At 36.3% G+C, this 14,949-nt stretch overlaps 1 pseudogene; it reads right to left on the bottom strand.

The window, feature by feature from the left end:
• Positions 1-12,823: 12,823 nt before the first annotated feature.
• Positions 12,824-14,675, bottom strand: LOC123942093 (annotated as a pseudogene).
• Positions 14,676-14,949: the final 274 nt, after the last annotated feature.

The raw sequence follows: 14,949 nt of genomic DNA, 5'->3' as shown, positions 1-14,949 counted from the left end.
AAGTCATTTCGCTCTATGTTAAATTTCTGTCTATATCCGTTCCTGGGTTCTCTACTCTCTTGTTTAAACACTACCCTATGCTTAAAACTATTATTATATATTCTTAAGTTACTGAGGCATAACTTAAATACCATAAAATTCATTCTGTGCAGGTGTACCTCTCAATGATTTTTAATAAATTTGTACAGCTGTGCAACCATCACTGCTACCCGGGTTTTAGAACATTTGCGTCATCCCCAGAGGTTTCGTGATGCCTGTTTGCAGCCAATCCCCACCCCATCACCAGTCCCTCCCTGGCAACCACAGATCTGCTTTCTATCCCTTACAGATTTGCCATTTGTAGAGATTTCATATAGACAGATTCTTACAATATGTGGACTTTTATGACTTAGCATATGTAATGTCTTTGAAGCTCATCTATGTTGCAGCATGAAACCATGGTTCATAATTTTTAGCGATGACTTGTTAAATTGCAGGGATATACCACATTTGTTTATCAGCTTGCCAACTGATAGATGTTTAGATTGCTTTCACCTTTTAGATATTATGGATAATGCTGCTATAACATTCATTCATGGGTCTTTAGGTGGACGTAATTTTCATTTTCATTGGGAGGATACCTAGGAAGTGAATGTCAGGTTTTAAAGTAAGTATAAAGTTAACTTAAAAAAAAATTGATAAACTGTTTTTTGAAGTGACTATACGATTTTATAATCCAATCAATAATGCATGAGAGTGCCAGTTGTCCACATTCTTGTTAAAATTTCATTTTGACGGTTGTTTGGATTAGTCAGTTTAGTGGGTATTTAGTGGTATTTCATTATTAAATAAATGCTTAAATTTGCATATCTCGGTGACTAATGATATTGAGCATCTTTTCGTGTGCCTATTAGCTATTCATATATCTTCTTTGGTGATGTGTCTATTTAAATCTTTTACCCATATTTTAATTGAATTGATGCCTTCTTAATACTGAATAATGATAGTTTTTTTAAACCAAATATATGATTCGCAAATATTTTATCCCAGTCTTTGATTTGTCTCTTCATTTTCTTAATGTTAACCTTAGAAGAACAAAAGATTTTTATTTTAATAACATCCTGTTTTTTGGGGTGCCGGATGGCTCAGTGGGTTAAGCCTCTGCCTTCTGCTCAGGTCGTGGTCTCAGGGTCCTAGGATTGAGCTCAGCATTCGGCTCTCTGCTCAGCAGGGAGCCTGCTTCTCCTCTCTCTCTCTGACTTCTTCTCTGCCTACAATGTGATCTCTGTCTGTCAAAAAAATAAATAAATAAAATCTTAAAAAGAAATCCTGTTTATCAATTTTTTTCTTTTATGGATTGTGCAGTTTGTGTCTGCAAAAATTTGTGAATTTTTTGTCTGCTTTGAGGGCACAAAGATTTATCTTATGTTTTCTTATAGAATTTTTATAGTTTTAGTTTAGTTTAGTATTTATTTATTTAATTATTAAATTCTAGTTAATGGCCATACAGTTCAATATTGGTTTCAGGAGTAGAGTTCAGTGGTTCATCATTTACATAGAACACCCAGTGCTCATCATAACAAGTGCCCCCCCTTAATACCCATCTCCCATCTGTCCCATCCCTCACTCACCTCCCTCAATCAACCTTCAGTTTGTTCTCCGTAGTTAAGAGTGTCTCATTATTGGGACGCCTGGGTGGCTCAGTCAGTTGAGAGACTGCCTTCGGCTTGGGTCATGATCCCGGAGTCCTGGGATCGTGTCCCGCATCGGGATCCTTGCTCAGCAGGGAGCCTGCTTCTCTCTCTCTCTGCCTGCCTCTCTGCCTACTTGTGTTCTCTCTCTCTCTCTCTGTCAAAAAAATAAATGGAATCTTTAAAAAAAAGTCTTTAAAATCTTCCATTTAAAAATGGAATCTTTAAAAAAAAAAAAGAGTGTCTCATTATTTGTTGCCCAGTTTTAACTTTGACAATTGCATCTAAGACCCATGTTAAGTTAATCTTTGTAACGCTGTGAGGTAAAAATTTAAGGTAGCTTTTAAAGATTTTTCCTGTGGATATCTAATTGTTTCAGCATCTTGTGTTGAAATGACTCATTTCCTCCACTGAACTGTCTTGGCACATTTTTGAAAAGCAACTGATTATTACAGTTAAGGAGGACTACTAGAATGAACCACATGGTACCCACTTAGCGATGGAGACACTGTATCAGTATAAACACATTTACCTTAATATAAATACTAATGGATGGATCTATTTATCAATTTATCTCATTTACATTATAGCACTATAGGTATGTGTGTACATGGGTTAATATAAACACATGTATTTCCTAGCTTTGTCCTCTGAGAAAGTCTAGAAACAAGCAACATGCCCATTGATATCTAGATTTTGGTTTTAAATAATCTTCTCCAATGAAAGGAACCAGGGATCCTTGGAGAAATGTTGGATTCTAGGCCTGGATCGGGGAAAATACAAGACAAACCCAGAGATCTTGTGGGAAAGTAAGAAAGTCCTTAAAAGACAAAATGATGAGACTTTTTCAAAGTGACACAGGAGACGCTGTGAAAAGCTTCCAATGGCCAAAGCTGGGAAGATTCAAAGAACAAAATAAAAAATGTAGTATCAGATTATAATCCAAAGTTTAAGTAAATCCTCATGAGTTCATTCCGATATAAACACATGATCAAATAAATATGAAAGGTAAATATCCCATACCAAGGAGTTATGAATCATGAATAATTTATGTAGATACCTACCTTATGGAGGCAGTGCATAACTCCCCCAACCCCCTTAAGTGAGGACTGCGCAGAGGGACTCCCTTCCAAAGAGTATAGTATGCACGAGGCTGGGGAGGCCCCAAAGAGTAATTTCACCCTAGAATAATCTGACTAGAATAACTGCAGCCAAGTGATGAAAGTCAAAATCCTCAGCCATGTCATGTTGCTAACATGTATCCTTGATATAATGGGATATGAAAACACTTTACCTTTGTAGTCTTTCTTCCACAACATGTGTAACCGTCCAAACATGAGAAAAACATTAGACAATCTCAGTGTGAGGGACATTCTACAAAACACCTGACTAGTAATCCTCGTAACTACCCAAGTCAGAGAAGAAAGCAAGGCAAGTTTGACAAACGGTCCCAGTCTAGAGGAGCCTAGGGAGACATCCTGACTAAATGCGATGCGGTGTCCTGAGTGGGATCCTGCAACAGGAAAAGAACATTTCATACAAATGAAGGGAATCAAAATAAAGTATGGACTTTAGCTAATAATATTGTACTAATATTGATTCATTAGTTGTGACAGAGGTACCATAATAAAGTAAGATTTTAACAATAGGGGGAACTGGGGGCAGGGTATCCTGAAACTCTTGGTACTATTTCTGAATCTAAAACTACTCTAAAACAAACAAACAAAAAAATTTTTTTAAGAATTTGTTTATTCATTTGACAGATAGAGAGAGAGAGAATAAGCAGGGGGTAGTGGCAGGCAGAAAGAGAGGGAAAAGCAGGTTCCCTTTGATCCCAGGACCCCGGGATCATGACCTAAACTGAAGGCCGTCGCTTAACCAACTGAGCCAACTTAACCAACTGAGCCACCGAGGTGCTCCGAAACAAACAAAAATCTTTAAGGCTTTTGAGGAAAGTCTTTTTTTCTCTGTCACTCTATCTTTTTAGTGTCTCCATTTTGTTGGCTCTTCAAAGAACCAACTTTAGGTTCAGTTGTTTTTCCTTATTGGTTTTATATTTTTCTGATTCATTGATTTCAGCACTGCTCTTTATTTGGTCTTTCTATTTCATTTAGGTTTCTCTTTTCTCTTTTCTTGAGGTATAGGCTTAGATAATTTCTTTTATTTCTATCTTTTTTTTTCTTTTTAATGTAAGTATTCAAACGACTAAATTTCCCTCTAAGCACTTCTTTAGGGGCATTTAGGGGCATTCCCCAATTTTTATGTTGTGTTTTCTTTTTCAAGTAAGATTTTCTCATTTTCCCTGTGGTTACTGGTTTGACCTTTGGGTTATTTACAGATGGTCAATTTCCAAATACTTGAGATCGCTCAAATTTCTTTCTGTGGTCACTTTTTAGTTTAATTTTATCGTGCTCAAAGAATGTATTTTATATGATTTTAGTTCTCTTAGATTTACTGAGACTTACTGAATGGCTAAGACTATAGTCTATCCTGGGGAATGTTCTATTTATTCTCAAAAAGAATGAGTATTCTACTGTTTTGGGGTGGAGCATTCTATAAATGTTAGGTTAGGTTGTTTGATGGTGTTCAAATCTTCTATATCAGTATTGATTTTTCTGCCTAGTTCTATCAATTGTGAGAATGGGGTATTGAAATGACCTATAATTGTTGGACTGTCAGTTTTTCTTTTTAATTCCGTCTGTATTTGGCTTGTATATTTGGGGACTCTACTCTTAGGTGTGTGTACATGTATAGCTTCCATATATATTGACTCTTGTATCATAAAATGTCCTTCTCTATCACTAGTAATTTTTTTGTGTGTCTTAAACTCTATTTTGCCAGATGTCAGTATAGCCACTGCAGCCCTATTATGGGTCCTGTATATTTAGTGTATCTTTCCTCACCCTTTTACTTTTAACCTAGCTGTGTCTTTACACCCAAATTGTGTCGTGTATGGACAACACAGCTGGATCTTGTTTTTTAATTCCGTCTGACTGTCTCTGCCATCTCATACTTGAAAAGACATTGATAGATCTGGATTTATCTCTATCATTTTGTTCTTTGTTTTCAACATCTCATGTCTTTTTTTGTCCCTTTGTTCTTCTTTTTACAGTTTTTGTATTGAATCATTATTTTAGTATATTATTTTATTTTCTTCTTTTAAAAACGAACAGCTTTATTAGGGTTTAATTCATATATAATACGTTTCACCCACTTAAAATGTGCAATTCAGTACTTTTTAGTGTATTCACAGAGTTGGCCTACCATCACCACAGTAAATTTTATAACACTTCTGTCACCACCAAAGAACCCCCATACTTATTAGCAGACACTTCCCATTTCCTCCTAAATCCTTCCCTGACCCAGCCCTAGGCAACCACTGATTTACTTTCCGTCTGCAGGGATTTGCCTATTCTGTTAAGAGTGGATATCTTTGTATTGTTTCTTAGGAGAAACACATTTAGTCTTTTACCTTTAAGCATGATGTTAGCTATGGGTTTTTCATATACGCCTTTTAATCAGATTAAGGAGGTTCTCTTCTCTTCTTTCTTTGTGAGTATTTTTATCAGGAAAGATGTTAAGTTTGGCCAAATGATTTTTCTGCATCAATTGAGATAATCATGTGATTTTGTTTTGATGCCTATTTTTATGACATATTGCACTAGTTAATTTTAGGATGTCAAACCCTGCATTCCTGGAATGAATTCCACTTGGTAATGGTATATAGTCTTTTTTGTAGGTTGCTGGATTCAGGTTACTAGTATTTTATTGAGGGTTTTCTCATCTTATATTTATAGGAGATGTTAGTCTATAGACTTTTTTCTTGAGATACGTTTTTCTGATTTGGGTATTAGGGTAATACTGACCACGCAGAATGAGTTGAGAAGTAATCCTTACCTTTCTATTTGGAAGAGGTCGTGAAAAATTGGCATTAATTCTTTCTTGGTAGAAATTACCAAGGAAGACCTCTGGACCTGGGCTTTTCATTGTAGGAAGTTTTTATTTATTTATTTTTTCAATCTTTTTACTTATTATAGGTCTGTTTAGATATTCCTTTTGAGATAGTTTTGGTTGTTTTTGTTCTTCCTGGATTTTGTCAATTTCATCTAATTTATGTACTTCTTTGGCATATCGTTGTTCATAGTATTCCCTTATAAATCTTCTTTATTTCTGTAAGGTTGATAGTGATGTCTCCTCTTTCATTATTATTTTTTTAAACTCTACATTTTTGAGTTATTTCCTTAATGGTTACGCTAAGGATACTATACACATCTTAACTATTATAAGCTAGGTGCAGCTAATGTTGAATTAATTCCAGTAAAATATAACAATAATTTCTGCCTACTTTATGCTGTTATTGTCATGTGTATTCTATGCATGTCATGAATCCAGCAATACAGTGCTACCATTTTTGCCTGACACAGTCCATGCTCTCTCATTTTTAGAGTTTCTCTCCACTTAAGATTGCAAACGCAGGTTAGCAGAGCAGAGGGTTTTCGCTGTTCATTCCTAATGAGTTTGCTGCTTTTATTGACAGCACTGCCATCCCTGAGTTATTGCTCTCTGCTCCAAATCAAGTCTGCTCCAGCTGACAGCGAAGCTGCAGGTTTTCCTGGCAAGCCCCACCCTTGTAAAATTACCATGTCAGCGGACTCTGTGTGTGTGTGTGTGTGTGTGTGTGTGTCTGTGTGTGTGTGTGTGTGTGTGTGTGTGTGTCTGTGAGAGAGAGAGAGAGAGAGAGAGAGAGCGTATAGGAAGCATGTAAGGGAAAGAAGGCTGCAGACAGACTCCCCCTGTTCTTACACAAAGCTTTGTCATTTCTCATACATAAATGTGGTCAGTTTTGTTGTTATTGGTCAACTTTTTACAACCCCAAAATGTGTGTTTTTCACAATTTTGTCCAGCTTTGTACTTGTTTTTTGGAGAGAGGATTCTCCAGCATTTTCATACTATCACATCCAAAAACCCAAACTTTCTGTTTTACAAAGAGAATGCTTCTTATGAAAAAGTTAAATAATATGTAGAGAAATAAAGACTAAAAAAATCAATTCTTCTGTGTTTCAACTACAACTATTATTAACCCCAACTACTATTAACCTCAACGTGACTATCATTTCATGCTCTCTTAATGTCTTACCATACAATTTTATATTAAGAGGAGCACACATTACAGAATGTTTTACAGCCTGCTTTCTTTCTTTCAACAAGGTAGTGGGTATTTCAGTGTCAGTGTGAGTAGATTTACATCAGCCATTTTAATGCCTACACAGGAGTCCATTTTATGACATGGTTGTTCTAAATTTTATTACCCTGTCCCTTATTGAGGAATTTTAAGATGGTTTCTTCTTCTTCTTCTTCTTTTTCATTCTACAAACAACAACGTGATATATGTATATCTTAGCACATTTGTTTAGATATCTTCCTTAGCATAAATTTCTATGGAAAATATTACAGTTTTCAGGGTCATTCTGATTTAGGGAATATTTTGTCATATCACCCTCCAATTTACAAACCCTCTGTCAATGCATATGGGTAGTTATTTCTTTATATTTTCATAAGATCTGAGCATTATTCATGACTTTCAGGTTTCCCAGACCAATAACTGGCATTGATAATCCCTAGTTTTGCTTACACTTACTTGATTACGAGTGCTTTCAAACATGTTTTCTTGTTTCTATTGAATATTTGTGTCTCTTTTTCTGTGTGAATTTCCCATTTCTAGTCTTAGTCCATTTTTTTCCTATTGTTTTTTGTTTGTTTGTTAGGTTCTTTGCCATTGGCTTTATTATCTTTTATGCTATCCCCATTATAAATCCATTTCCTATTTCATGCCTTCTACTTTATAACATATATTTCCTTTTATTGGCCTTTTACTTAAGAGCATTTTATTTCTGGGGGCACCTGGATGACTCAGTAGGTTGAGCATCTGGCTCTTGGTTGGGGCTCAGGTTCTGATCTCATAGGTGGTGAGATCCAACCCTGTGTTAGGCTCCAGGCTTACTGGGGAGTCCTCTGGACATTCTCTCTCCCTCTCCATCTGCCTTTCCCTCCTGCTCTCTCTCTCTCTCTCTCTCTCTCTCTTAAATAAATAAATAAATCTTTAAAAAGTTATTTTTAGGGGGGGCACCTGCATGGCTCAGTGGGTTAAAGCCTCTGCCTTCGACTCAGGTCATGGTCCCTGGGTCCTGGGATCAGCCCCGCATCGGGTTCTCTGCTCAGCAGGGAGCCTGCTTCCTCCTCTCTCTCTCTGCCTGCTTCTCTGCCTACTTGTGATCTCTGTCTGTCAAATAAATAAAATCTTTTTTAAAAGTTATTTTTAGGGAGAGGGTGGTTGGGTTATGGACATTGGGGAAGGTGTGTGCTATGGTGAGTGCTGTGAAGTGTAAACCTGGAGATTCACAGACCTGTACCCCTGGGGCTAATAATACCTTGTATGCTAATAAAAAAAATTAAAAAAAAAGTTATTTTTATGACAGAGCACAAGTTATGGAGTCAGAATGTTAATGTTCCTATTCTAGCTTGTCTTCTTAGAAGCTGTATGACTATAGATAATGAATAACTCTATGTGTCCGTTTCTTCAGATGTAAAGTGTGAGTAATGCTAGTGACAACCTCATAGAAATTGTGTGAATGTCATATGTTATAAGAATTGTAAAATGTTTAGAATAGTACTTATAAGTCTTAAAGGAGTCTTAGCTTATTGTTATGTAATAAAATCTATAATATTTTTTGACTTTTTGGTTTTCACGGCCAGGCTTACCCTAAGATTTTGTGGTCTAAACATGCTTGGTCACTCTAATATATTTACTTATACCATATATCAGTACTTCTACAGGATTAACATTTATTTACTTATGCATTCAATCTATTTGCATTCATTTTTGTGAATGAGTTGTATATCAAATGTTAACTTTTTTTCAAATGGCTCATTTTGTGTGTGTGATCCACGTTGCAGGAAATACTTCATCCCAGTGGGGCCTCCTGACTCAGGTCTCAGAGGAGGTGAGGGGCAGGGACTTCTTCCTACCCAGTTAGGTTTGGTGTATTTCACAAGTTTGCCTAAATATATGTATGTTTCAATTTTTTTTTCACCATACACAGAATGCAATAAACATCTTCAAATCCAATTAAAAATACTTTGTGTAAAAAAAAATAATTTAAAATATTTGATAATTTAATAAAATAAAAATAATTTCATAAAAAATAAAAAGCAATTTAAAATAAAATGGGAAATTAAAGTCTGTGTTATCGGTTAGCTACTGTGGCATTCCAAAGGAATTAAAACTGAGGCTTAAGACATTTACTTGCTCATAATTCGGCAATTCGGGCTGCCCTCCATTGGATAGTTTTTCTGCACATCGCTCCTAGAGTCACTCATGCAGCTGCTGAAACTGAGATCTCTTCTGTTAGAGCCTATGGATATCTTGAGGTGGGTCCCCTGATGGACCTGCTGTCAGCCAGGGTGTTGCTGTGGGTCCTTTCTGTCTTCCATTGCTCAAACCCGTTGCCTGAAAGCAGCCTCTACATTAAGGAAGAGCTTCAACTTCCAACTCCACAATCAAAACTTGAGGGTGTTCTTTGGCTAACTCTGTTATCATGTCATTCATCTGAGCGTACGGCGGAGTCTCTGGTGCCCAAACATGGACCTCAAGGAGAGACTTGTCTCTGAGGATCAGCTGTTTCTCCCAACAGCAGGACTCCACCAACTCCTTTCTGGACTCTGCCGCAGCAAAGGCCCTGCCAGCGCCAGATGGGAGCACTCAAGTCTAAAGTTAAATGATTCCTTCCATATCTCAATAACTAGAATTTTGCATTCTTTAAGAATATTCTACTCTCTATTCTCCATTGGGTTTGAGTGTCTATTTTAATTATCATTCTGGCAACACATATGTCTATGAAAATATAGAAAAAGATGAAAACCCACAATAATACCTACAATAAAAATGGACAAATTATTAGATTATCAGTGAGGATTTCTTTCCCTATGAATTAGATAGAGGACAGTAGCTGTTTTAGAAGAACAATGGCTCGCTTGTGCTTCATCCCAGACATTCTGGTCCTCTGAAACTAAAGATGGTCTTATCTTTCTTCAAGGCCTACTGCCAGCCCTTAGACCCATTCGGCTCCACCATCTAGAGATCTGGTATCAGTACAAAATAAATCACGTTATTTTGCACCAAAGTTTGTCAGTTTTTATTCATAATATAAATTCAGATTGGTTACACAAGACAAATGCAAGCCTCTGCCGTTTTAGGACATATACCAGAATAAAATATGATAATCAGCATTTCCAAATCAGTAGCTGTCATTTCATGTAGACAAATCTATTTAACTATGTTTCTCTATTATGTACCCAAAATGTTCTGAAGTCCAAGGTGTTAAGTCTATTCACATACATTTTTTTTTTCTGATAATATGCCTTTTACTTAGTGTGTGACATATTTTATTTCAGAATTTAGGAAAAAAGAATAACTAACAACCTTTAGGAAATCAAGAAGAAAATTAAGACCAACAAAAGAAATGAATAGATTGAAATTTTCCTTAAAGTAGTTCCTAAAATAAAGACAATCAGAAAGACTGATCTCTGACATGTCTTAAAAAAAAAAAAAAACTATAAAAAAGCAAAATTATCCAAAAAAGGCATCCAGAGGGCCAACTGATACATGTAAAGATCCTCAAAATCACTAATCATCAGGGAAATGCAAATCAAAACCACAGCGAGATATTACCTCAAACCTGTCAGAATGGCTAAAATCAAAGACACAAGAAATTACAAGTGTTGGTGAGGATCTGGAGAAAAATAAACTCTCATGCACTGTTGAATGCAAACTAGTGTGGCCACCATAGAAGACAGTATGGAGGTTCCTCAAAAGTTAAAAATGGAATTACCATATGATCCAATAATTCCACTGCTGGATATTTACCCAAAGAATATGAAACATTAATTCAAAAAGATATGCAGTTCTGTGTTTATTGCAGCATTATTTATAAGAGCCAAATTATGGAAGCTATCCAAGTATCCATAAATAGATGAGTGGATAATGAAGAGGTGGTTTGTATATACAATGGAATACTACCCAGGCATAAAATAGAATGAAATCTTGTCACTTGCAATGACATGGATGGAGCTAGAGAGCATTATGCCAAGTGAAATAAGTCGGTCGGAGAAAGACAAAGATCTTACGACTTCATACGTGGAATTTAAGAAACAAAAGATGGAAACAAAGGAAAAATGGGACAAAAAACCAAACTCTTTGCTATAGAGAACAAACAGACTGGTGCTTACCAGAGGAGGTGGCTGGGGGACAGGGGAAATAGATGATGGGGACTAAGAGCACACTTATCATGTTGAGCACTGAGTAATGTATAGAACTGCTGGATCACTATATGAATCACCTGAAACTAATATAACACTGTATGTTAATAAACTGGAATTCAAATTTAAAAGTAAGTTTAACTAAATGGAAAAAAAAACAAGCAAAATTAGTAATGATGAAGTTGTTTGTCAATAGCTACAGCAAGGATAATCCAATAATTCAACCACAGGGCATGGCATTTTTTTTTTCCCGATCTTTTTTTCTGATAAAAAGGAAAATAAATTAGCTGGAATTAAGTTCTCCAAGTCAAAAATTTCATATTTCATATTTCTCTAATTTTCAGTAGTACAGCTATCTTGTATAGAGAACTGTTATTTAAAATAATAGGGAGCTCAGTTCTGTTCTTTATGATAATTTTCACATTTCTTATTATTTTTCTAGAAATCAATCATGATAAAGTTCTTTTTGTAATCTATGTGAGGAAGTACTATCCAAGATTCTTCTAAATTGAAATGTACTAGTGAGATTTTCCCCTCCATCTCAGTAAGAAAAATCTTTAGGGAACCACCATATAGTTTGATAATTTAATTTGATTTTCTATCATATATGCCTTTCCTAGCAGTGAATGAATGATGTGCTATTCTCCTTCCTCTGCTGTTTGGTTAACAACACAGGAAGAGACATGACCAGTAAGATAGGAGCCAAGGCAATTGCTGCAGTCTATCCAACTTATGGGTCTTGTTTCCCTCCCCCTCCAACGCTGCTCACGATTCCAACATATAAGTGTGCATCATATACATGGCATGGCACTTGTTTCTCAGGCCTCTGTGTGTGTGTGTGTTTCTGTCTGTGTATGAAATATTTTTAGTACATGAGTGTGTATCTAGACCAGCATAGAAAAACTCAGGAGAATTTTTACAACTTGAATTTGTATATCATTTTAGTTTGCAAAGTATATTTACATCAATCATCTCATTTTACATTTTCCTACCTCACATGTGTTTGAGGTAGAAAAGCAGGAAGTAGTTGCCTCCTTCTATGGAGAAATGACCGCAAAGAAAGGAGGCTAAGTAACATGTCCAAGGTTACAGAGTAAAGGAGAAGCATAGTTGGGACACCTGAATCCTTGACAAATGTCCTTTATCTAATATCATGCTGGCCCTAATGTATTTTCTTCATGCCGAATGGATGCTCCTCTCTTTACTTTTTTCTTCTTTTTTTTTGAGGTGTATTTCTCTAAGAAATGGCTAGCATTATAAAGGAATATATAAGGATTAAATTTAATTAATATATAACATGTATACTGATATATATTATTATTTTGAGTGCTGATACTTGTTAAAAATAAGGTTCTAGAATGTGATTGGCTTATGCAGTTTTGAGAAAGAGTTTTGTAATAGCATGTTGTACCTTTCCCTACAACACACATACACACACTAAACAGTGCATTAGTAATTAATAATAAATAAATAAATAATCAACGAACCAAGTACTTATCTAATTTGGGTTAAAGCAAAAAAAGCAGAATTTCTGTTGACCCTACCCATGATTCAATTTTTTTTTTCCCCACGGAAAAACATTTGGATTTTATTTGATAATTTAAATGCTTTTTTGAAAATGTAGGTAGACACAATCTGTACTTGGAGCTGGATGACAGACATGCTTTTAACATAAGATGTTCATCCTAGAAGGTGATTTTTTTTCCAGAAAACATTTCAATATTGGGCCTCTTTGCTGCAGGTGGTTTCCACAGGAGTCCCTGAGAGACGGACGAATTTCTTTATGAACAGGTTGCTACTACTTCCCTGTGAAGTTCACAAAGCAAGTTTCTCTTTGCTCACTCATCAAGAATGAAGTCAAAGAGCTTAAAGTTTCTCCAGAAGCTGTGAGCCAGGGTTGTCTCTTCCTTGCTCACGTGGTACTGCCGACAGTCAGACAGTCGGGAATATTAAGAATGGCTTCACTGGCCAGGACTCCCTTTTTTAACTGCAAGGGATTTTTTTTTTTTTTTTAATTTTGTGGGAAAGGTTCTTTCCTCTCTCAATTTCAACATAAAAATACATTGCTCCTGGCTGTGCAATGGGGTTGATGTCAGAGCGCTCTGGATTTCCAACAGCTGGCTCTATCTGTTGTTCCTGTGCCTGGGTAACGAAGACGTCTTTAATGTTATTAACAGAGCAGTGGCAGGATGGCACAAAAATGACCTGTAACTGGAGGTGATGGATCTTATAATATCTCTAAAATAGAACATTCCATTTCCCTTGACTTTTGCAAAACTGTCTCAGAGTAGTCTTATACTTCTTCATCTCTTTTGTATCTTGCTGAAAGCTCCATCATTGACTGGTAGTGTCCAATGTGCAGGATGTGGCCGTGGTCATCAGATAAGCCTTCTTTGACCAGGGAAAGGTAGCAATGTGTGTCAATGCTGACCACCAAATGCTTTGCCATTTCTGGACTGGCAAGACAAACCCAGCAAGGTTCTGGAGGCTGGGGAAGTTGGGAGGCTGCTTTGGGTAAAGAGATGACTCTGCCTGTAGATGAATGTTTTCCTTTTCTGTTTCAATCTACCTACCCCCTTAGCCATCTTCTAGAATAACAGAGTATTTACAGATGATTAAATAGATAAAAATGTACATATAGCCTTTAGAAGATCATTGGTCACGTAAGCAGGAATGATTTCATCTTTTGTATGTGGGTTGGTTATAAAGCATCTATTTAATTTTAACCACCCTTATTTTGAGCCAGCTTTGTGGAAGTGGGAGAGAGCCATCTGCTCAGAAAGGTGATTATGAATAACACATAATGAAGCCTCATCAGACCAGCACTGACTGGGACAGAATTACATGGTGATCTGGACAGAGCTTAGAGATCAGGAAACAAAGCTATGAATAGGTATTCTCCCACTTACTACCACTGTGACTTCACAGAATTAGTCCTCCCTTCATCTGCAAAATGACAATTATATCTACTTCCTAGAGTTTTTGTGAGGATTAAATAAGAAAGAGCATGGATAGCCCTGTGAATGGCTCATCATCTACGTTCAATAAGTGTTAGTAGATATTTGTCAAGAACTTTATGAAGTAAGATCTCCTACTGACTCAAGCATGCATGGATATTTTTAAAAACGTATCTGAGACTTTTGTTTTTTGCCATAAAACAATATAAACATTAATCATGAAAATATTTTCATCCGTTATGATGTTACTGATAGTCATTATAGAACTTTCCAACCCTTCATTTCTTACTTTTTTCCTAGTCCTAATTTCTAAAATTTCTGCCATATTTCCTCAAATCATGACTACTTCACTCTGAGAAAAGGTTAATTTTTTTTACTCTTCTGTTCAGAGTCTCAGGGTCCTGATTCTCACAAACTTGATTTTCTACACCCTCCTTTGCCAATTGTTTTCTGGATAGATACAGCTAATGGGAGATAAAGTAAAAAAAAAAAAAAAAAAAAAAAAAAATGGAGGACAATGGGAGAGAAACCAGGTTCCTTTGTTGCCTTCTTTCTTGGCTTTGGGCTACATTTTTAGTATAGATTGAGTCCCCATAATTTCTTCTCTTTCTAGCAGACCTTCTCTCTGTGGCCACAATTTTTATTGAGCCAAACCTTGCCATGATCCCAGTTCTGAACTGGGCTTTGCTTCCACAAGTGGCTGTTCCTCTATGATTTCAGCTTCTGTCCACATGTTCTGTATGCCCAAACTTTTGCAGCATCATTGTCTCATTTGTCTCCCTAACTCTAGAATAACTTTTGACTGACACTAATCTCTGGATGTGAAACCCTGGGTGTCCTCACCATTCTCTGATTGTCTTGTAGATCTTCCTCTTCCATTATAACTCGTCATCTGTACTAATGTCCTCTATTAAACTACTTGGTCTGGGTTCTCCTCTTGTTTAGACGGGACAGGTTCGATCATGGTAAAACTACAACTGTTTTCTAAGCAACTGATCTAGTGTAGA

The sequence above is a fragment of the Meles meles genome, chromosome 5 (genome assembly GCF_922984935.1).
Source record: "Meles meles chromosome 5, mMelMel3.1 paternal haplotype, whole genome shotgun sequence".
In the NCBI taxonomy this organism is placed as follows: Eukaryota; Metazoa; Chordata; class Mammalia; order Carnivora; family Mustelidae; genus Meles; species Meles meles.
This window is presented reverse-complemented; position numbering and strand designations above follow the sequence as displayed.